Here is a 23366-nt window from a genome sequence, read left to right as displayed (position 1 = left end):
TATCTAACTGCCTTGTCCATACCTAGAAAGTCATTGTAGTTCTGGGAAGTTTGGCGAGATGGAAAAGCCCAGCTGTACTAAGAGGTAGGGAGGAGCCAAGATTTAATATCACTATAACCCTATGGGTGTCAAAACAAAATGGCGGCCCATTTAGTACATATAAGACAGGTTGGAAAAGTTAGTGCTTCACAGACACGCACACACACATACACACTACCATACTCTTGTATAATTTTATTTGTTGATATTGTAAAAAGTCTGAGGCTTACCATGAACATGAAGCCACACACACTAAACAGCCCATTGAACCTCAATCTCTTCCTGGGTCTGCACTTATTTTACCAAAGTCTTGCTTTGGTTACAGCTCCTATTAACAAGGGCAAAGCCCAGAGTTTAAACCTAGTATCAAAAGAAAAAAGTCAAGTATGAGAATAATTTTAATGTCATATTTTATTTGAACAAATGCTTCTGAACTTTTTTATCATTTCAATATTTAGTCAATAGAGAATAGTGCTGATATTTACACTCTTTATTTTTTTTTCCATTCTTGGATTTTGAAATCTGGTGCACATTTTACAATGACAGAACAGGTCAATTTAGGGCAACTTATTTGAATGTGCCAAAGCCACACCCAGCTTCTAGCTATCATATTGACTGAACTCTCATCTATTCTAGAGCTTAGAATAGTGCCTGGCACTTAAATCTAAAAGTAGTTGTGAATGAATCAATGAAAAGATCAAAAGATTCACTTCATGGAACATAGAACAAGACTTCAGAACAACCCTGACTTATTCTGTAGCAGCTTACTCAATTGCATTTTCCCCCCAGACTAAAGTAAGCACAGGGCTTATCGAGGAAACAGGCTCAGCCTACTCCTGAGGATGGTGACTCTGGGGCTTTCCACAACTACTGACGTAAGACATGGGTGTAAGACAAAGGTCATCTTGCTAATTGGTAAGAGTTAGGCAAAAGATCTAGCCTCCTGCTGAAGACCATTTACACGATACCCTGCTGTCAGTAGAATTGATTTATTTTCAAGACCTGGAAGAGCATAGAACAATTGCATGAAGGGCAAACATGCTGGTAGAGTGTTGATGCTGAGGCACTGATTACTATTTAAATTTCTGTGTGAGTAGGTGTCCATTGGGCACAGTTGGAGCTCATTGTGTCAGGATCTGAATTCGCCTGCAGTAGGGATGCTGGATATTATTTACATAGCGGAGGAAAGCAGAGGACAGGCACCTGCTACCTTGGTTCCATTTAAACAAACACATGCTTTGAGATGTGCCTGGGGCATACTAGGTTCCAAAAACTCCTTGTAAGCCACAGGGTGTCAAAGCTGGGGAAGTTCACCTGCGATGTTCTTTCTCCATCATTGCCTGCCTATGTAGGCTCCATTCCTTGGAACCTAGCCAAAAGTGATATGTAAGGATGAGTTCCAGGGTCTTTCCTATGTATATAGAGCATCTTCTTCCTCCTTTGAATGCGGCAGGGCAAAGTTCCCACTTTGACACCTGTACTTGCTGCTCTCTCCTTGTCTCCCAGGAAGCCTGCATTCCATGAAATAAATTGCCTTCTGGAATCAAGTTGCCAAAACATCTAAGCTCAAAATGACCTTGCACATTTTCTAGAGGTTTCCCAAATTCCAGGTTTTTACATACTCTCCTATATTCACTATTTGTGTACTCGTCTTGATTATTTTCTTCAAATCTTTCCATGTCTAAAGCTAAATTGATTCATTGGTTCTCATGCATATTTAATAACCCTAGAAATTTCTCATAACATTGAGGTTAAAAAAAAAACAGCTTATACTTTCTTCTTAACAACGTTCTTTGTTTTTCAAAGTTTTGACAATGAGCATGCACTAGCTGTAAAATGAGAATTTTGTTAGATTTGTCTTGTATTAACAAATATCTTTTTCACTCTTTACACTGAATGTGTGTGAGAGAGAGCGAGAGAGAGAGAGAGAGAGAGAGGGAGAGAGAGAGAGAGAGAGAGAGAGAGAGAGAGAGAGAGAGAGAGAGAGAGAGAGAGAGAGAGAGAGAGAGAGAATGTAAGTCCATACTGGAACTTGAACTCAGAGCCTTACACTCTTGCTTGACTTCTTGGCTCAAGGCCATCGGTCTCCACAACTTGAGCTACACCTCCACTTCCAACTTTTGGCTGGTTAATTGGAGATAAGAGCTTCATAGATTATTCTGCCTGGATTGGCTTTGAGCCTGGATCCTCAGATATCAACCTCCTGAGTAGCTAGAATTGCTAGTAAGTGGCACTTGGCTTTTTACATTGATTTTTAATTGCTGTATACTAAGTGTACAAATGAGTTTCATTGTAGTATTCCCAAACATGCATCTAATGTACTTTGTTAAAATTTACTTCTTTTCCCTCTACCTTTTAAGATCCTTGAAATGATGCACATGATAAGTATATTGTGTAGTTCTCCACATAATATAAATATAGTTACTTTACTGTAATTGTAATATACTCAACATTGATAAATAGCTATAGATAGCACTGTTGTGTCTGTGAGCCTTCTAAACCAACTGCACATTCACCAGTGACATACTTATTTCATTCGGAACATTTTGCTGTGGGCCTCATGTTTATTGGAATAAACGTGAGCCTGAGGTAGGGAGAAGCAGACTCTGTCTTCAGGCAGCTTCAGTAGAGATTTGGTAATCAAGCTGGGTGGGCATTTAGATTTGCTGGTTCTAAGCCCCAATCTCAAGTTCCCCTATCCTTCCACTCTTTATTCATCTGGTCTGTCTCACTTTGACCTAGTACCTGCTTCTCACACTTGCTGCCGTTTCCTATTATTCAATTTACTAAAGTGTAAGTTTGCTGTTAAAAAGAGACACACTATTGGAACCCTCCCATGTATATACTACATAGTTTAGTCAATCTGTTTATGTCTATATGCATAGGTATGTTTTCATATATGCTTACACTTTAGATCTAACTTTCATGTAGGAGAGAAAACATACACCCTATGCCCAATATTCAGTGGACATATGTGAAAATGGAATCAGGTAACTTGAGATGATGGATGGGGTTGGGAAAGATGGGATAGGGTCATGAAAGGGGTGCTATTTATCAAGATATTGTATTCATAATCTGACATATTGAATTAAAACTCCTTGGTACAACTACTTAAAGATAATTAAAAACTGGGGAAAATGTACTAATAGAGTTATTTAAATAAATATTTATTTTACTTAATTCATTATATGCACCACACTCTCAGTCCAAAAGAGAGTCAAGATAAAAGTCTTAGTGAAAATTTTTCCTTTTATTCTACATTTTCAAAATCAGCTTGCAGCATGTATAAATTGAGGGCTTGGAAGTCTCCACTGAATACTTTTAAGCACAATTTGGGATTTTTAAATTTTGTATTTTTCCAAACATCAGTAAGATGCTTTGATTAAAATATTAGCTTTTAATTTCAAGCAGAAATTAGTTAATATGAAATAAAATTGAAATTTTAGCAGTTCAAGTTGTCAACCTCTGCATAATCCCATGTCATTCAGTGGCTGCCTAGGTCTAACATGTAGCCTTGTTAGTGTACTCGTTTGTTAACTGTAAAATGGGTGTTACGGCTGGGTGCCAATGGCTCACATCTGTAATCCTGGCTATTCAGGAGGCTGAGATCTGAGGATTGCAGTTCAAAGCCAGCCCAAAGAAGAAAAGTCTATGAAACTCTTAGCTCCAATAAACCACCAGAAAAACGGAAGTGGCGCTGTGGTGCGAGTGGAAGAGCACTAGAATTGAGCTGAAGAGCTGAGGGACAGCACCCAGGCCGAAAGTTCAAGTCTCATAACCGGAAAAAAAAAATTTGTATTACATGCTACTTAAGCATCATAAAAATATTTTCACTGATGGTGTTTATTTGATCATTACTACAACCTACGAGAGAAGCTACATAGGTCTCAATATCTCCGTTTAAAAGCTGGTACAACTTGTACTCTGGAAGGCTGAGTATCTAATATAGGGATACCTGGGTAGAAAATGACAGAGCAAGTTTCAGAACTCAGGGTTTCCAGTTTCCTGAATTTAGCTTTGCTCAGAACCCTTAATGAAAGTTCCAAGTTTACCTACTATTTAAAGAGCAGTTACCTTTGAAGACAAACCCACCAAATTTATCCCTTTTAATACGCTTTTTTTAAATCACATACTCGGTGTTATGTGTTAATAGTTTGAGCCTATCTTTTTTTTTTAAGCTGAAGCTAAAGGAGATGAGGTTATTGGCAAAATGCTGAACTAATTAGCTCCACTGCAGGTTTACTTAGAAGGCTCATTTTAGAAGCTGTATTATTTAAACATCAGATAACTGATTTGTTAATAACTCTTTTTCTTCCTCTAGTGAGTATAATTTTCTTCTCCGGGGTTCAAAAAGGTAAGACTTCCCCCACATAGAGGCCTGATTGTAGTGTTCAATCTTTGATAAGGTTTATTCTTATGCCAGGTTTTTCTAGTTCTCTTTCTCTTTTCTTTTTCTCCTCCCTCCCAGGTTTCAGGGTGTGTGGGAGTGCTCAAATCTATATAGAATCTTTCTCCCCCTTCCTCTGTTTGTCTTCCTTTGACTATTTTCTCATGTGAAGGCAAATACAATAATAACATCTTACTTTCTAAAGCTCTTTTCATCTCGATCGAGTTCCGAGCGCCACAGAACACACTGCATTTCAAAACTTATGGAAATACAGTCTTGCAGGTTACAAATTTAGACAACATGAAAAGTCAGACACAGGGCCCTTGAATCACATTAATTCACTTTCAACATACCCCGTCCTCCAAGCAACCACAATTAATCCTCGCTGAGTGAAGCCAAACCTTTATACTAAAGGTAGCACAGACCTTGTTAAAGAAAGGAGAATGATGTTTATTTATGTGTCTACATTTCCATGCGATTATCGGAGCCCACACAGATCTGTTGGGCTCAAAACAGCCACATTAGAAGACGAGACTGTATTCTCACTACATTGTTGCAGAAAAAAGCAAGCCCCAGCATTTTTTTAAAGCATTCCTCTGGTCCGTTTTTTTCCAGGGCCAAAGAGTCGATGTTCCTTTTACAAACCATGCAAAGATTATAACACTTCAGATGTGTTCAGACCCACACTCCTGTCATCTTGTGTAAGGTTTTACTTAAATAATAATAGCTCCTAGATGTCCCCTGCACACTGTCCCTGTTCTCCACTTGAAGAACTGGGTGTTGAATCGTTTAAATAGAGATACAGGTGGACCCATTGCAACAATGAGATGTACAAGTCGTTATGTCAAAAAGAACTATACAACTTTGATGCGGGGGAGGGGGGACGGGGAGAATTGGGGGGTGTGGAGGATGGGAAGGGATGGGAAGGGGAAACAAAGGAGAAGGCTACAATGCTTGCCCATGTAATTGTAACCCCTCTGTACAGTATTTTCACAATAATAAAAAAAAGAACTGGGTGTTGTACGATCAGCCATATTTACCACATTATGATTTTTGTTTGCACCAACCTCCTTCGAAGTCTGGACTTTCTTCTTTCTTTTGTATTGTCCTGGTTCTAGGTTTGGATTCAGGGTGCTTTCCCTGAGCCTTGTTTGCTCAAGGCTAATATTCGAGCCACAGCTCTACTTCCAGTGGAAGTTAATTGGTGGTTAATTGGAGACTGAGTAGCTAGGATTATAGGCATGAGCCATGAGGGTCCAGCCTTCTTTCTCTTCTAATTCTCCTTTCCTCTCTCTTTCTATCAGTTTCCACAGTAGCTTCTAATATCTCAGGTCATGAAACAAAAAGCGTTTTCTCAATGGGGTTTGTTCTGTCCATCTGTCAGTTTTTACCATGTTTTTGTCTCTCTGTATTATTGCTTCTTTTCCAACTCTAGTGTATGCTTCTTATTTTGTTCTATTAATTGACATAAATGTTTACTACTGTCTTCTCCCATTAGAAAATAATTTTAGCTGTAAAATTGAATGGGTAGGTAGCCCCAGGGCTCTATTCTTCTCAGGCACATCATCCTTGTAAAAAAGAAAAAGAAAAAGTGTTGATAGAAAGAGAGAGATTGGGTATTCTTAGTGGCCTTTAGGTACTGCCAAGATCAATGTTTATGATCCAAGAGCAACTTTGATTCCATCACCCATGTGGGAAGAAAGTAACCCAAGCAATAGCAATGCTCTCCCACCTCATGGCTGAACAAAACCATTGGTCAGTTGGTCATATTGACAAGGGAACACAGCCAGAGTCATTTAGAAACACTTCTCCATCCCACCACCAACTTATTTTGTCCATTAGTATTTTTAGGGCATCTTATTCAGCTCCCATGTTTATAATTTCTTTTCAATGAATGTAATAGAACACAAACTCTGAAAGTGAAAACTAACCTCAACAAGTCTATTTCACTATAGATTACTTCTAAAGCGAACACATGCCAAAAAGTATAGTGACAGAAGAAATAAGTTTTCTGTGGCCAGGCATAGTGGCCCCAAACTGTAATTACAGGTACTGAGAGGAAGAAATCAGAAATATAGAGGTAATAAGACAGTGGGACAAAACATTAATAAGATCTCATCTCAAACCATAAACTGGACAGTAATGAGATGATGCACTCATATAATCGTAGCTATGCATGAAGTTGTAGAAAGGAATAACAATACTGTAGGTAGGATGATTGGCTGTAGGTAGGAAGCTATAAATAAGTAGGTGGATCAAAGTGTGACACCTACATAAAAGATATTAAAGCACAAAGTGCATGGCATAATTGGGAGACCATTTATCTAGAAAACAAGAGGTCATGATTTCAGACCACAGTCCAACCTAAAAAAAAACTTTTAATTTGTGGGTTGGGGGGCTTGAACTCTGGGCCTGAGCACTGTCCCTCAGCTCTTCAGCTCAAGGCTAGCGCTCTACCACTTGAGCCACAGCACCATTTCCGGTTTTCTGGTGGTTTATTGGAGATAAGAGTCTCATGGACTTTGCTGCCCAGGCTGGCTTTGATCCACAATCCTCAGATCTCAGCCTCCTGAGTAAGTAGCTAGGATTAGAAGCGTGAGCCACCAGCACCCAGCCCAAGAGAAACATTTTTAAAAAGAGATATGCCTTCTCTATACCATAGCCACATAAGCTTTGTGAGAGAAAGGGAGATGGAGGATGGGAGAGGAGAAAAGAATGACCCATTGTTTAATGCTGTAATTCATTAAGTCCTTTGACCTATACTATTTCACCTTATCTTTATTCAGAGTTAGAATAGCAGATATTAGTGGGATGTACCATGTGAACACTACCAGGTAGAATTGTTTGGTCTTGTTGATGGGCTATTGGCTACACCATAAAGGATGTGTCTGTCTGTGTATAGGTGTTGCACTTGGTTTCTCCTCAAGGGTTTACTCTGATCTGTCCATACTCAAGGTGAGGACTACTGTTAGGAAGGATTCTGAAGCTGTGTCAGGGTCTTTCAAATGCAGCAATTGGTTACTAATGTCTGTCAGGGACATGAATGAGTGGTGGTGGTAGAAAGAAAGTACATAGGCGTTCCATATAACTTAAGCCTTAGGTAAACCCAAGGCTCTGAAGTATTAATCATCCAGGTATTCTGGAATTTGAGCCACTGTACCACCTGGATTCTATTTCTTGTTCCTCCAGCAATGAGTAGTGTGGCCCTCAAAAGCTCATTTTCTCCTCAAAGGTTACTATAGGTCTATAAATTCAGGACACAGTCAATGGTTGGTTCATTCTGCAGAAATAATCTGTGACTTTACAGGAAGTTTAAAATGACTATTAGAACAAGTGTAATCTTAAAGAACAGCATATGTGATCCTGATATATCAGCATGTATTTTTCCCTCCTCTTTCTTACTCAAATAGATTACCTAAATCAGATATTTATTTATATGAATAATGTCACTACTTAGAATACCAATATTGATTCATGCGGGGATAAATGGGAAATATATCGTGTGTTTGCTCTAACACATGTCAAGAAGCAGTCAGATTCTTGGTGTGAAGTGACAGCCATTGACCTACACAGTGTGGTCTATATGCTGAAAATATGCTCATGATCAGGAATGTAGAAAAGAATCCGAGAAGCAGACTCATACCGAAAGAAGATCTGATGACATGATGATTCATGAAGTTTTGAGGAAGTTTTCTCCTTCTATGACAAAACAAAACATGTGCACTGCAGAAAGACTAGGAAATGCAGGGGCGTAGCTCTTGTATGGATTCCATCAAAGCAGAAATTACGTTTTATCTTGCCCAAGCACTCTGTCACCAATGATGTGTACAGTGTCTGGGACTAATTAGAAAGGTTCTGAATATATTAGTAAGTAAAGGAATGCCAGCCAAAAGAAATAAAAACCTCACCTAAAACACAAAAATAGCCAGTGTTCATAAGTGATAGACAGACATCCACCTAGGTTTTACTCTTACTAAATTACAACTTGCATACAAAAAAACCTACCTATTTTAAATATAACATCCAATGAATTTATGTAGCAATCCCTATAATCAGGATATAGAGACTCTTTGTTTCACTTCTAATGAATTTCTTGTGAACCGTGATCTTCCTGATCTCTGTGAAGACAGGCACATGTAGTTTACTTTTCAGTTTTCATTACAAATAATTTCAGTGTTGATAAAGTCCTTATTTCAACAGTTATTAAAAGAGAAGCATAGAGAAACCCAATACGTAATGTAAGATTGCATATATCTTCCTATCAAATTTTGCTTCAATTATTGGAAGGTTTCTTTTTTTATTAGCTGTATGTCTAGTCACAGAAACTTTTTCCCAAACAACTTAGGTTTTTATCATTAGGAAATGTGTCCCTTTTCCCCTGTAATAGTCTGTCACAAAGTCAATGATTTGTGATTATTGTATGCTTATTGCAGGCTAACTTCAAGTCATATGCTAAACCACATACTACATGTAAACCTTACAATTACATAATATATTATTCCCTTTATTCTAACCTTTCAAATTTCTTATAAGCTATATCAGCTTACATCATGTTATCTCAGTTCTCCTTGACTTGAAATTCTTTCATTATCATGCAGTTTTAAGGTATTTGTTTCCACTAGGTATCGATTTCTTTGCTTTCATCACTTTAAAAATTTGACTGATTCCATGTCTTGTCTATTGTAGATTATGCTGCAATAAACATAGTTGTATTGGTAGCTTTAGTGTGACCTTGTTTATGGTCATTTGGGTCAACCAAGATGCCCCTCAGTGGATGAATAGATCAAGAAAATGTGGTATATATACACACAATGGAATTCGATGCTTCCAGCAGAAAGAATGACATTCATAAGGAAATGGAAAGACTTGGAAAAAAATATTAAGTGAAACAAGCCAGACCCAAAGAAACAGAAGCTGCCTGTTTGCCTAATTAATTGCCTAATTATTACTTGTAATAATTAGTATATGTCTAGCATAGTTCTAGCAGAGGATCACAATAGCCCAATATCTATGTACCTATGACCTTAGATGTACAAGACGCTGTCAAAAAATGAACTTTACAGTTTAGGCAGGGGGTGGGGTGTAATTGTGGAGATGGGAGGGAAGGGATGGTAGGGGAAAAACAAAGGAGGAGGCAACAATGCTTGATAAGAAATGTACTCATTTCCTTGCTCATGTGATTGTAACCCCTCTGTACAGTATTTTCACAATAAGAACTTACTAAAAATAAATAAAATGATGCTAATTGAAATGAGCTACAAGATATGGAAAGAAGAGGCATTTTTCTTAGTGAACTGTATGCCGTTATTCCTTTTTTCTTTCATTTTTTACATTTTTCTTTGTTTTACCCTCCCTTGTCACTGGTTTTGATTTCTGTGCCCTTTGTATTGAATATAAGTTTATCTGATTTGGGAATGGGAAAGGGAATCACAGAAATGGTGAGACACAGGACAAAGAGTGAACCAATGCAACAGTGATAAGTCACAAGACGCTAGGTTGGAAATGAACTTTACAACTTGGGGAGTTGGGGAGAGGAAGGAGGAAAAGAGGGAGGGAGTAACAATGTTCGACAAGAATTGTAATCATTTACTTACTTACATAAAAATGTATGGCCTCTGTACATCACCTTCACAATTTAAAAAAATGTAGATCTCTTGTCTTTGGCCTCCCGTGGTTTCTAAGAAACTGTGAGCTAGACTTTTTACCTTTCTTTCTTTGGGATTCTCAGTTGCCTTTAATTTAGTCTCTTTATCATTAGTTTTCAGTGATAGGCTCAGGATATACTAAGGTGTGGTCTTACTTTTTTTTTCTTTTTGGATTTGTTAATCTACAATTTTGAGTGTATGATTTTTCTAAAACTGTGGGTTTTTTTTAAAGCATTCTTTTTTTTTTATCCAAATATTTTCTTTCCTGTTACCTTGCTTCATGTGTTCTGATTGCCCCAGAGTCACTGAAGTCTATTTAATATATGAAGTCTATTTAATATCTTTCTTGCTGTTATTCCTTCTTTTCTCCAGTATTTGTTTTGGAGAGTTCCATTTACTATGCTTCAAGATCATTGTTCTGGGTTTTTTTTGAATGATTAAAATTTTATAGTTCATATCTATTTTTTAATCTTTCAGTCCTCTACTCAAAATATCTATCCCTTCTTTTAATTTTCTGAACGTATTCAGTATATTTGTAATATACTGACTCTAACTTCCTTGCATTCAAATTTGATTATTCATGTTAGATATCTGGCTCCACTCATTTCTTTTGTCTTCTTGCTATCACTAGTTTCCTACTTCTTGCATGACTGGTGGTTTTGTATTAGATGCAAGATATTGTGAACTTTGATCATTGGATTCTACCCTTTTGGATCAACTTCCATCAGGTTCTCTTTTTTTCCTAGCATACATTGCTAAATTTTAAAATCAGTTTATTTTCCCTTAAAAGTTTTGTTAGTATGGTCTTGTTTGTGATCATTTGGGTAAATGCCCAAAAGTGGGATTGCTGGGTCATAAGGGAGCTCTATGTGGAGTCTTTTGAGGAACCTCCATACTACTTTCCAGAGTGGTTGAACAACTTTACACTCCCACCAACAATGAAGTAAGGTTCCCTTCTATCCACATCCCCTCCAGCATCTGTTGTTATTAGAGTTCTTGATTATAGCCATTCTAACTGGGGTGAGGTGGTATTTCAGTGTTGTTTTGATTTGCATTTCTTTTATGGTTAGAGAGGTTGAGCATTTCTTTTTTTTTTTTTTTTTTTTTTTTTTTGGGTCCGGTCGTGGGGCCTGAACTCTGGGCCTGGGCACTGTCCCTCAGGCTCTTCAGCTCAAGGCTAGTGCTCTTCCACTTGAGCCACAGCGCCACTTCCGGCTTTTTCTTATGTGGTGCTCAGGAATCGAACCCAGGGCCTCGAGCATGCAAGGCAAGTGCTCTACCACTGAGCCAACTTCCCAGCCCAGGTTGAGCATTTCTTCATGTATCTATTGGCCATTCTTATTTCCTCCTCAGAGAAGTTTCTCTTTAAGTCTTTAGCCCACTTATTTATCGGGCGGTTGTTTCTTTGAGGATTTGTTGTTGGGGATTTAATTTTTTGAGTTCCAGGTATATTTTAGATATGAAACCCTTGTCCGTTGTATGGCTAGTGAAGATCTTCTCCCAGTCTATGGGCTTTCTATTAATCTTGCTAGCTATGTCCTTTGCCATGCAGAAGCTCTGCAACTTCATGTAATCCCAGTTGGTATCATTTGAGGAGTGGAAGGGAAAAAATTGTTTAAATAGGGATACATGTGGACCCATTGCAACAATGAGATGTACAAGTCATTATGTGAACTTGTACAACTTTACAACTTTGTCTGGAGGGTGGGAGGGGGGGTGGGAAGTTGGGGGATGGGAAGGGATGGGAAGGTGAAACAAAGGAGGAGGCAACAATGCTTGATAAGAAATGTACTCAGTACCTTGCCCATGTAATTGTAACCCCCTCTGTACTGTATTTTCACAATAAAAAACAAAGTTGTGTTAGGACTGGTTCAGAGCAGTATTTATGCTGAGATTAAGTGTAATCTTTCTCTGAAGGTATTCTGAGGTACCATTCTCAGTTTGGCTCCTTATAAAGGATTAGCAGTTGTGTTCTAGTTGTTGAGGACAGGCATTACTCCCAGGTCCCTGTGAATCTGGAGGCGCAGCCTACAGCTCATCAAAGTTTTTTCCTCTGTCTCACTGGAAAGCATCTCAGCATGTAGAGGGCATACTCAGCTGAGTACATTAGATGAGTTTTTATGCAGGTCTCCAGAGGTCATTCTCTGTCAGAGTTCCTGTCTCTCTGGTACTGTGCTGTCTGGCTATCTTGGATAGTCCAATCACTATCCTCTCAAGTTAGAGTAAGTTCCAAGCCCTAATTCTGTTCTCCCTCCCCTTTCTACAACCTGTAAAGTTTTGGAAGCAGGAATAGTGCTGACCTCCACAATCCTGAGCTGCTCGTTGTTCAAAGCCTTGCCTTCAATTTGTCTTTTATACTGTCTTGGTTTGTAGTTATAAAAAGCTAATTCTCATAGTTGTTAATCCTTCATGGGTGGATGTAGATAGACACTTTGAAAGGGGTCGTATTATATCTGCTGATCTAGGGAATTTTTTTGGTTTGTCCACTTATTGTGTATTTTTTTTCACTATAACATTAAATGTCCTTCAGCAACTCCACTTTTTAATGCTTTGGAGGAATATATGACTTTTTTCAATCAATATGGAGACATTGCCAAAATCAGCCATTGGTATTTGTATACTTTAATTAAAATAACTATCTCTGTTAATCATTAAGGGTTTTGACCTAGTTAAAAGGGGCAAGAAAGAGTCATGGAATATGTATCAGGGGCATTATTTCTCCAGAGCAAGATTATTTAAGAGGTTGATGAAGAGATTTCAAAGAGAAATTTGTAGCACAATGTATTGAAGTAGCTTACCATTCCTACCAAAAAAAACCATGAAAATTAAAACCTTAGTTTCCAAACAAATCTCATAAAGTATGCTATAATACTATATTATAAAGTATGCTATGATACCATATTAGGATACCATATTAGATACCATATTAGGATGTAGAAAAGATAATACTGGGCACAATTGTTTTTTATAATATCACTTGTCCTTTATTTTTCTTTCACTTTGAGTATGGAAGAAAGTGAGGTCAGTGGGAATTAACGTTTCATTTCCATTAAAGAGCAGAAAATGTTGGCGCAACATGGGCCTAAAAGGACAGCATGGAAATGAGACAGAAGGAGTGCGGGTGAGCCCTAGGAGAATAGAGGAAACTTTGGGGGGGAAAGGATGTCCAAATCCCTGCTGCTCTCCACCAAGTAATCACACAGAGCAGAGAGTGAAAGACTGGACTCAGTTCTGTCACTGACCTGGAGATGGAATTCTCCATTTTCCATTATCAACTCTGCCAGCAATCTGCTCCCCCTGGAGCCATACTTAACTGACTTGCTACCTCCATCCACCCTGCCTAGTTCATAAACACAGATACAGACATGTAGGTTGCACAGACCTAGCGTGCTCTTCCCAAAGGGCAAACTATTTCTGTACTGCATCAAGCAGAGTACTGGGGCCAGAAATGGTTATAGTAAATAAAATAACAATATTAAATCCTGTTTGTAGTCCTGCAAGTGACAGGGAAAAAGAGATAAGAAGTGAAGATCAAGAATCAGAACTGAAAATCTTTAGCCCACTGGCTATAGTAAAGTGAATATGTTTTCGAGAAGTCTATTTTGGTGTAAGGGGAAGAATATGAATTTGAGCATAGAGAGACACCTGGGTTTATCCTCCTCATTCTACTGTATATTGTGGTAGGTCTTTTTCACAACACTCCAACTTGACTGCCCTCGGTTAGGTAACATTTCACCTGGAGTTGTTTGCATACCAAAGTGAGAATAAAGTTGCAGGTGTTAAGGTTAGCATTTATCATTTACCCTTTTCTCCTGCCTCAGGGCTATACCGCTACATTCTTCTCTCCCTTCCCACTTTTCACCTAAAGAGATGATTCCCTTTGCTTCGATGTTTTTCAGCATGAAATGGGTGAAGTTAAATAAGACAGCATTTAGTTAAATCCCACATATCAAAAATAGTATCATCACAACATGTCACCAACACAGAAAATTGATGATAGATATTTTATTTATTTTTATATTTTTATTGTAAAGATGCTGTACAGAGGGGTTACAGTTGCGTAAGGTAATGAGTCCATTTCCTATGGAGCATTGTTACCCCTTCCTTTGTTTTTCCCCTACCATCCCTTCCCTCCCTACCTCAGCTTCCCTCCCTACTTCCCCAGCTTCTCCCTCCTCTGCCCCTGAAGTTGTAAAGTTTGTTTTCAACATAGTGTCTTGCACATCTCATTGTTACCATGGATCAACTTGTACCTTTGTTTCATCATTTTGTTATTTTCCTTCCCCTCCCCAAATTAGAAAAATGATATACAAGATGCAAGGCACCGGAATCAAATACAGTAAAAACAGGTGTTATACCATGGAGGAAGAAGATACAAAAGAAACCAAAAAAATCATATAATACATTATAAGTACATTAAAAACAACAGCAATAAAGGTAAAACTCTTGTGTCCCTATCTTGGGGTTCATTTCACTTAGCAACATCTTATATGGTCAAATATGCATAGCTTTTGACCTTTTCTGCTTGCCTGGTATGTCATCCTAGACATACAGTAGTTATTGCAAATAAGGGAAACCCTTGACCATACTCTGCCTTCAATATCTGCTGTGTATTTCACACATTTCAATTCAGAAAAGCCATGTTTCAGTTGCCTAACAGACACCTGTGGCTATTTCCCATGCCAACAGTCAGTCCTAAAAGAGACAACCTTCTCTCCTTCTATGAACTGGATGCATTCCTGTTAGTCACCCTTGGCTAGCAATGGCCACCAGGTGGCCTAGCACCAGCACAGTTTCAAAGTGTGATTCAGTTTACCTGCCTTTCCTGATTTTTGATATTGAAACAAAAGATTGATAAATGGGATGGGATGGAATGTGGAAAGTCACCTTCAAATGTTGCTCTAGCCCTGGCTCGGTGTCCCCAAGAAAGTCCCTATTGTTCAGATTAAAAACAACCATCTAGGAAGAGAGTGGGCCATACCAGATTAGACTATCTGTGCCTTTCTATTTCCAGCCAGCCAGATCCAGAAGTTAGAATGCCTTTGTAGTCCAAGGAATTCTGTCTGTGCAACATGAATGCAGATGTTCCTGGGAGTAAAAGACGCTTGCTCAGTCTACCAGAACCTAAACTTGGCAGGCTCACTAAGGCATGGAGGATTATGCAGTATAAATTGGATGAGAATGTTGATGGTTGTTATTTAAAAAAATAACATCAGCAATTGCAAAATAGAAGAAACAAAAAAATGGAGACTCTTCTCTCCATTAATGAAATAACATTCTATCCTAAGTCTCTGGGCTAAACTGAAGACCTTGTAGCACCAGATTGTCACAACTGAATCTATGGCTATTATTGTGGAGAGAGGTGCACTTGACTTTCTAAAAGCACAGCATCCCTGAGTAAGGCCTGGATCGCTGTGTTCCTGCCTGGGTCTATGGGAGACATGCAGATACATGATCATTTTGTAGGCAGGCAGTGGAGGCCACTGATCTTATCTAAGGTAGATGGCACCGTCCCAGGAGACAGAGGCTTGTGCAATGAATTCCTGGCACAGTCAAATAGGATCACCACTTAGACAGGTATTTGTTTACAGGGGAGAAGCACAATTCACATTCCACTAGAGATTCAGAGAGCAGCAGAATATGAACGTTGATCTCCAGGAGCATATTCAACTAGGTATGAGCTTATGATGAACAGCCTAACTATTAGGCCTTGAAAATGATGAATGCTGCAAGCACCTGAAAACGGGCTGGGAAACTGTGTGTGTGTGATTGCATGCAATCACACACACACACACACACACACACACACACACACACACACTACCACCACCACCTCCGGCTGGATTTGGAGAGAACAGTGAGAAAAACAAGGAAGCTGGTATGATTCCAGCTCATCGATGAAGGTGCTTTTGCAGTAGGTCTGGTCCACAGAATATCAATGGAAACCCAGAGTCCCTTGCTCAGGGAACCCATAGACTGTCTTCAAAGGAGACTTGAAAAGCAGGCAGGACATATGTCGGTCCACCCTGGGGGACATCTTAGGGACTAGGAGAACCAGCCAGTGCTGGAATTCTTCTTGGGTATTTTTACACCTCACAGGTGCATGAAGCTTAAGGTTATTTTACAAAACAGGTTATGTATCCATGACCTTCTTCCTGGGATGCTGTAAAAATGGTAATGCACATAAAGGGAACTACGTTTCTTTGTTTGACTGGTTGTCACAAATAGTTTAATGCACCAAAAAGGAAATATATTCTGGTTTCTCATGCTGTGGTAATATTTTCTAATGTCTTTGTGCACAAAATAAAGGAGAGAAAAAGGAGCCCACCATGTTGGCTAAAGATTATAATTCTAGATTGGAAGAGCAAGATTCGAGGCCAGCCTGAGTAAAAAGAAGGTTTCAAGATTCTGTATAAGCCAATGGCAGGGCTCAAATGGAGGGCAGTTGTTATTGTAGCTACAAAGGAAGCACATTGGCTGGGCATGTTGTTTCAGAGTGGGTTTGTCACCCCCCACAGACACAGGGAAACACAAGGAGGATCATTGTAACCCAGACATAAATCGGAACCCTACCTGGAAAACAAAAGGGGACTGCAAGCATGAGGCCCTTTGTTCAATACCCAGTACTTTCAAAAAAGAGACCGAGACAAAGCGATTAGGCTACGTATTGGTGAGGTGAGCCTAGGTGTGTTCACTTAGTTCCGTTTACTTTGTCAAAAGACATGGACTGAAAGCCTGCTCTATGCTAGATGTAGCTATAGGGTCTGGGTGTGAATCTTGACTCTGCAACTTCTGTATAACTCAGGATGGCCAATACATTTTCTTAATTTCCTTGGCCATCAGATAAGAGGCAACATGATTGAGTCATTTACTTGGCTGAGAATAAATGTGTCAAGTACTATACCAAGCAGTAATATTTTTTAATTTTCCTTAATTCTCCCAGTTAAATATTATGGGGACAATTTTCATTTGGAGGAAGTGAGATTCCTAGAGATGAAACATCCTGGACCATTTGAACTAGGGGCAGAGTTCGTCTCCCTGTAAAGAGTATGCTCTTAACCACTAAGTGAAAGTCTTATAATAACCACACAAAGCTGTTATTTTGTAATGTTTTCTAGTGATGTAGTTAATTTCCCACATTAACCAAAAATATCTCTTGTTGAGACTGAGAAGCTTCAAGAATACACCCACTAGGTGTCCTTTCAGAAGCCAGTGATGGATTGCCAGAATAAAAAGTGGATCGCTCCATCCTCTTTAACTTCAGTGCATCCAGTCACAGCTTCAGCCAGGATTTTCTGTTGCCATAGAACTGAGACCTGGGCAGCTGAGTTGGTGCTGCACCTGGTCCTCGATCTGTGGCTCCTAGATGGATGTGCTACAGCCAGCTGCTGTGCAGCAGTTAGATCCCAAGTCCATGCCAAAACTCCAGGGACACAACAGCTGGCAGAAGTAGAAGGTATTTTAAAGACTTAGTCCTGTAGTCTTCTGAAAACGAAGAAACAAAGGGAGTAAATAATAGTCTCAAGGTCTGAATTAGCCATAATCATCCAGAGGAATAGATAGATATGAACAGAGATAGGTAGGTAGGTAGATAGATAGATGATAGATAGATAGATAGATAGATAGATAGCAAGGAATTGCTTCATGTATCTATGATGAATGACAAGTCCCATTATCAAATCAAATCCCAGTATTGGAATGAGACCCAGAAAAGTTAATAGTGTAGTTCCAGTCTGAATCCAAAGGCTAAGTCATTAAGAGTGGTTATGATTCTAATGAGAAGGTAGGAAATAGCTGATCTCTTAGTTGAAAGACAATCACGCAGGCAGAATTCTTTTTAAAAAATTATTTTCAGTAGTTGTAGCAAAAGGCTTCAATTCAACAGGTCAGTTTGTGAGTACAATGCCCATTGATCAGTGCTATCACTTCTTACCTTCCTCCCCCATCACTCTCAACCCCAACCCGGTCCATCAATGTACCTGTTCCATTTTCACACATATACCTTGAGTAGGACGATGGCTGCATTCACCCACCCGGAATTCTGTACTGCAAGAGAAAGTAGGGAAAAGGAAGGGTAACCTTCTGTTCTATTTAGTTCTTCAAGTGTTTGATTGAGGGCCACCTAAATCAGACTGGGCAATTGGCTTTTCTCAGTCTAATGATTTGAATGATAATCTCATCCAATGACATTCTCACTGCAATATTCAAAACCATGTTTGACCAAAAATGTGGGAGCCTCAATTTTATTGCCAAGTATACTTAATCCTCATAGAGCTGTGGATTCAAAGAGACAGCCATAGGAAAGCATACTCTCTCATTTTAATCCTTGCATTCTTTTCTTTCAATCACTTACTTCATGGATCTCTCAACATATTGGTCAGAAATGGTCATCAGTGTGTGCTAAACAAAGCACTATACTGAAGCTACTTATGGTTAGAGATCAAGAAATGGAAAAGTAGCTTATGCAGGTTATTGTCCAAGTGTTTATTGTTATTTTAATACATAGATACCTGAATGATGCTCTGTAGTTTACTTGAGCAAGAGAAAAGAAGCAATTAGAAATAACATTTGTAGGTTCTGCTTACAAGTCACATTTACTTCCTCCTGTTCTTTATAATGCTAGTGAGTTTGGGCATGTGAAGTTAAATGAATAGAATCATATTTTTTTTTTACAATCTGCGATGATGTTTAGGAACGCCATAAAAAATACTCAAGATTTACTGTGAACATTAAATTGTCAAATGTGTAAGGGTCAGCAATATTTAAGGATCTTTCTGAAAAAGAATATTTTGGGCATTTTAAAGCAACAGTAAGAAAGCTATATGAAAGTATGTTAGCTCTACATTGCAAATGAGCATGGCATTTCAGGAAACTGCTGAGGATCACTCAAGTAGGCCTAATGTTGACTATCTCAAGTTTTACCCAGAGCTTTCAGGAAGAAAGTTTAAGACACCTGTTTGATATTTAAAATGATCTGTTTGTGTGTATGCCTACATGCAGTTCATAGAAAGATTTAGTTAGGGTCAAAGAGGATAATGATGAGGCTATTTCTTGATTTATAGCTCTTGGTGTTTCACATTTCTGGAATATCATCCCCCATTGCTCTTCAGTAGTACCTTTCTTTCCTCTTAATCCAGCTAGTTGATATGAGGTTGAGTTATTTTTTTCCCCCTAGACTTGCATCATCAGAGAACTGTAATGGAGATTCAGTGATAGAAATCCAGCTGAATCATAGCCAGTTAGTTACAATCTTTAAGACTTTGGTTATGACTAATACATTGGCATTCAAACTATGTATGGAAACAATATCTGCCTGAGAGATAAGACAATCTAGAGAAAGTTGGCAGAGGCAGGGATAATACTGGTGACAGGGAGTCAAATCAGAAGGGCAGTTAGCTTTTGAATTTTTAGAGACATGAACCAATGCATTCCTTTTCTTCTCTCTTCCTTCTGCTTGTCCCCCTTCTCTTTTGCTTCCATTAGCTTCTTCAGAATTTCTTCTTTCACAAGCAAGAGAATGCTAATTGATACAGCAAGTATGATGTACTCTTGCAGATCTGTCTGAAGTTGCCGCACCCCCTGGAGTAAGTAGTGACACTGCAACCCTGCAAGATGATTAGTGTGGAGCAGTATATGGCTTGGCAGTATCATGGTCTGATTATTTAATAGTGTTATTATCAGTGAAGCCTAATATAGACAACTGTCCTAGCACAGAAAAACAATGACCAAATTCATTAAGCATGGCTTTGCTTATCCTCATGTTGTTAAATCAGCCGGACATTAATTTGCTTGTAGAGATACCTGTCCCGAATAAAATTATCACTGGCTACATATTAACAAAAGAGTGATATACACAAATAAGTCCGAATTTCATGAATATTGTATTTTGTACATGCATCAGCAGGGACTCGGGCTTTGTGAACAATTTTATTTTTGTGCTGCTGTATATAATATCACACAGATAATGAGACAAACTGTTCAGTACTTGACCATTAGGGTAGAAATGTAAAGACGGTTCATTCACAAGTTAGATCTATTTGATCTGACCATTGAACAAACATGCTTGTATCTCTAAAATCTACAAAGAGCCTTCATTTGTCCCCAGAAAAGAACAAGTAGCACTGGTGCCTGGGTTTGTCCTCAGTGCCAGATTGAATTGATTGGCAGTTGCTGATCCAGGGTTGTTCTAAGAAGTGTTTGGGGTTTTGCAAGAGGATTCTATGATTGGTTAGTAATGGCTGCCCCAAGTTAGAAGTGGAAAAGAAGTAGCATGGGAGAGAGGTGAGATAATGAAAATCAATGAACATGTGATATTATCAAACAAAGATCAAATGAATGCAAGCTAATTGCAACAGTAGTCAATTATAAACAGGCACAAGAAGTTTATGTTGTAAAATAAGCCAGTCTCAAAATGATTTGAAACTGTAAAAAAAAAACAAACTGGAATGTTATTGATGCACTAGGAAGAATGATGGTATGTCATTTGCACAAGAATGGATGGACTTTGAAAACATTATGTTAAGTGAAGTAAGTCAGGCTCATATATACCAAGGACACATGTTTTCTCTCAAATGTGGAAGTTTACTCTAAAGTGTAAGTATATATGTAAACATATACAGAGTCATATACATATATACACAAACATTTGTATAATGTATGATACACATACCCATACACACACACACACACACATACATGAGCATTCCAATGATTTGATATCTTGGAACAAGTAATTTATAGTTTAGCAAAATGAGTACCAGGAGTCTAGAACATTCATTGTCAGGTGGAAGGGTCAAAGTCCTAGACTGGAGACAAATATTCACAAATAAAGAGAGGAAGAGCAGGCAAATACAATCATAATATTCCAGGCACATATGTGAAAAATGGAAGCAGGTAAGTGGAGGGATGGCTGAGTTGGGGAGAGATCAGAGAGAATAATGAAAGGTAGGAGGTTGCTCAGGATGCATTGTACTCACAAAGAACCATGTCCAATTGAAACTTTTGTGCAACTACTTAAAGATAAATTAAAAATGAATTATCACAGAAACTATGTTTCTGCAATAGTGGGCTGTTGCTTTGGACAAAGGTTTGTAGTCATTGGGTTATCTTCTATACTTTGGCAAAATGTAATGTTGCTGTGAACAGAACCTGACAATTGGGAACATAGATTGCAAGATTGAGTTCCAAGCCCAGATTTAGCTTTTATCAGCTGTGTGGTCTTAAGAAGATTGTTTTATCTCAGTGTTCAGTTTTTTCATCTGTGGTAATAGGAATAATATATGACTCACAGTTTTTTTAAAGTTTGTTTTAATTTACCTAATTTATCAAATTAAGCAGTATTTGTGAACCACTTAGCAAACTTTCTGGAACATTATAAGCATGAAACAAACAGCAAGCAAAGAAAAGCAGCAGAGAACAAGAGCAGAATTAGTCATTCAAATTTGTCTAACTCCTCGCCAGTTGTGGTAACTTAGTCAGAATTTGTCATGTGTGGGGGTCCTCGTGATACGGAGGTGGAATACCTCCGTGTGTGTGGAAAAATTTTACCACTGAGGAAACAAACAAAAAATATCTACAGTCTTTTATTCATTTGGGTTTCAAAGTATACAGTCAGAGTTGGTAGGAAATCATGGTTAGGTGCATTAACTTGTGAACAAATGATCTGAATTTAAATATTAGTTTGAGTCTTACTAAGTTTTCTCTTATTGGAAATATTAGTCACAACATCTACCTCTTGGTATTTTTTGTGACAATTTCGTGAAATAATTCATGGAAAACACTTAGAGAAATCTTGCCCCAATGTTGGTACTGTATAAATGCTGTTATTAATATTGATATCATACTCATTGGTAAGTACGTATATATATATATATATATATATATATATATATATGCATGACTTATTCATTGAGCTGTATGTCCACTCCATGTTAAGCACTTATCTGATTTAATTATAATGCAACAGTCTTATTGCGATAAGTATTCATTTCTAATGAGACTAATATGTGTCAAAATATAATAGTTTGTTTATGTGATAGACCAGATATTTGGCTATGAGAAGATACTCAAAATATTAAGTTCTAAGCCAGGCACTGGTGGCTCACACCTGTAATTCTAGCTACTTAGGAGGATGAGATCTGAGGATTGATATTCAAAGCCAGCCCTGGCAGGAAAGTCCTTGAGACTCGTATCTTCAATTCACCACCAGAAAACTGGAAGTGGAGCTATGGCTCAAAGTGATAGAGCACTAGCCTTGCTCAAAATAGTTCCCGGGAAGCTCCCAGGTCCTGAGTTCAAGCCCTAGAGTTGATAATAAATAAATAAATAAATAAATAAATAAATAAATAAATAAATAAATAAATAAATAAATAAATAAATAAATTCTGGAAACTATTTGTTCCTCACTTGTCAAAGACATCAAGATTTGACAGAGTAAAAATGATGCATGTAGGGTTCCTGTTAAGGCTTACTACATGTCTCCTTTGGATGTGATGATTCCAGATTTGGGTCCAAATCTATTTAAATCCAGAGTCTATTTCTGATAGCCATTATGCTCACTAAGTTGAAAATCATTTGTGTTTATTCATACCTCCCGTAACGATGTCACTTGATTAGAACACCATTTTACTGCGATTAAGGTGTATAGTCAAAGAAAATTCATTTTCACATTTGTCCATCACTAATCATTATGTTTAGCTAGATGTGATTAACTTCCAAATTATATATAAACAGGGAAAGAGTTTATATGGAGAAGTCTCTGGGTGGAATAGATTTGTAAAAAGAGCATGAGATATAGTCTTTCTCTCTTTAGCTGGGAGAATTTATGAATGAACAAGCATTAGAAAGTATTGTAGGAATAATACCTATGTACCAGATAGGTTAGTACCAGTAAATATTACCACCTGATAGTGTGATGTCAAAGCTAAGGAAGGAAACTGTAAAGTTTATTTGAGTTTGGTATTCTATTTATAAATTATATTAATTTTTTTAATATTTTATTGTAAAGATATTGTACAGAGGGGTTACAGTTAGTTACATGAATAAGGTAATGAGTACATTTCCTATCGAGCATTGTTACCCCTCCTTTGTTTTTTCCTACCATCCTGTTTACTACTTTTTATTATTATTTTTGTATAGTTGATATGCAGAAGAGTTGCAGTTACATGAGTCAGGTACTATCAGTACAATTCTTTTTGAACCATGTCTCCCCTTTGGTCACTCTCCCAATCTTTCCCTCCTGTCCCCAACTAAAAGCTATCCAGTTCATCTTCCACATCGTGCGTATTTGTTCAGCC

This window comes from Dipodomys merriami, unplaced genomic scaffold, assembly GCF_024711535.1.
Source record: "Dipodomys merriami isolate MVZ:Mamm:240054 unplaced genomic scaffold, mDipMer1.0.p SCAF_11, whole genome shotgun sequence".
Taxonomy (NCBI): domain Eukaryota; kingdom Metazoa; phylum Chordata; class Mammalia; order Rodentia; family Heteromyidae; genus Dipodomys; species Dipodomys merriami.
This window is presented reverse-complemented; position numbering follows the sequence as displayed.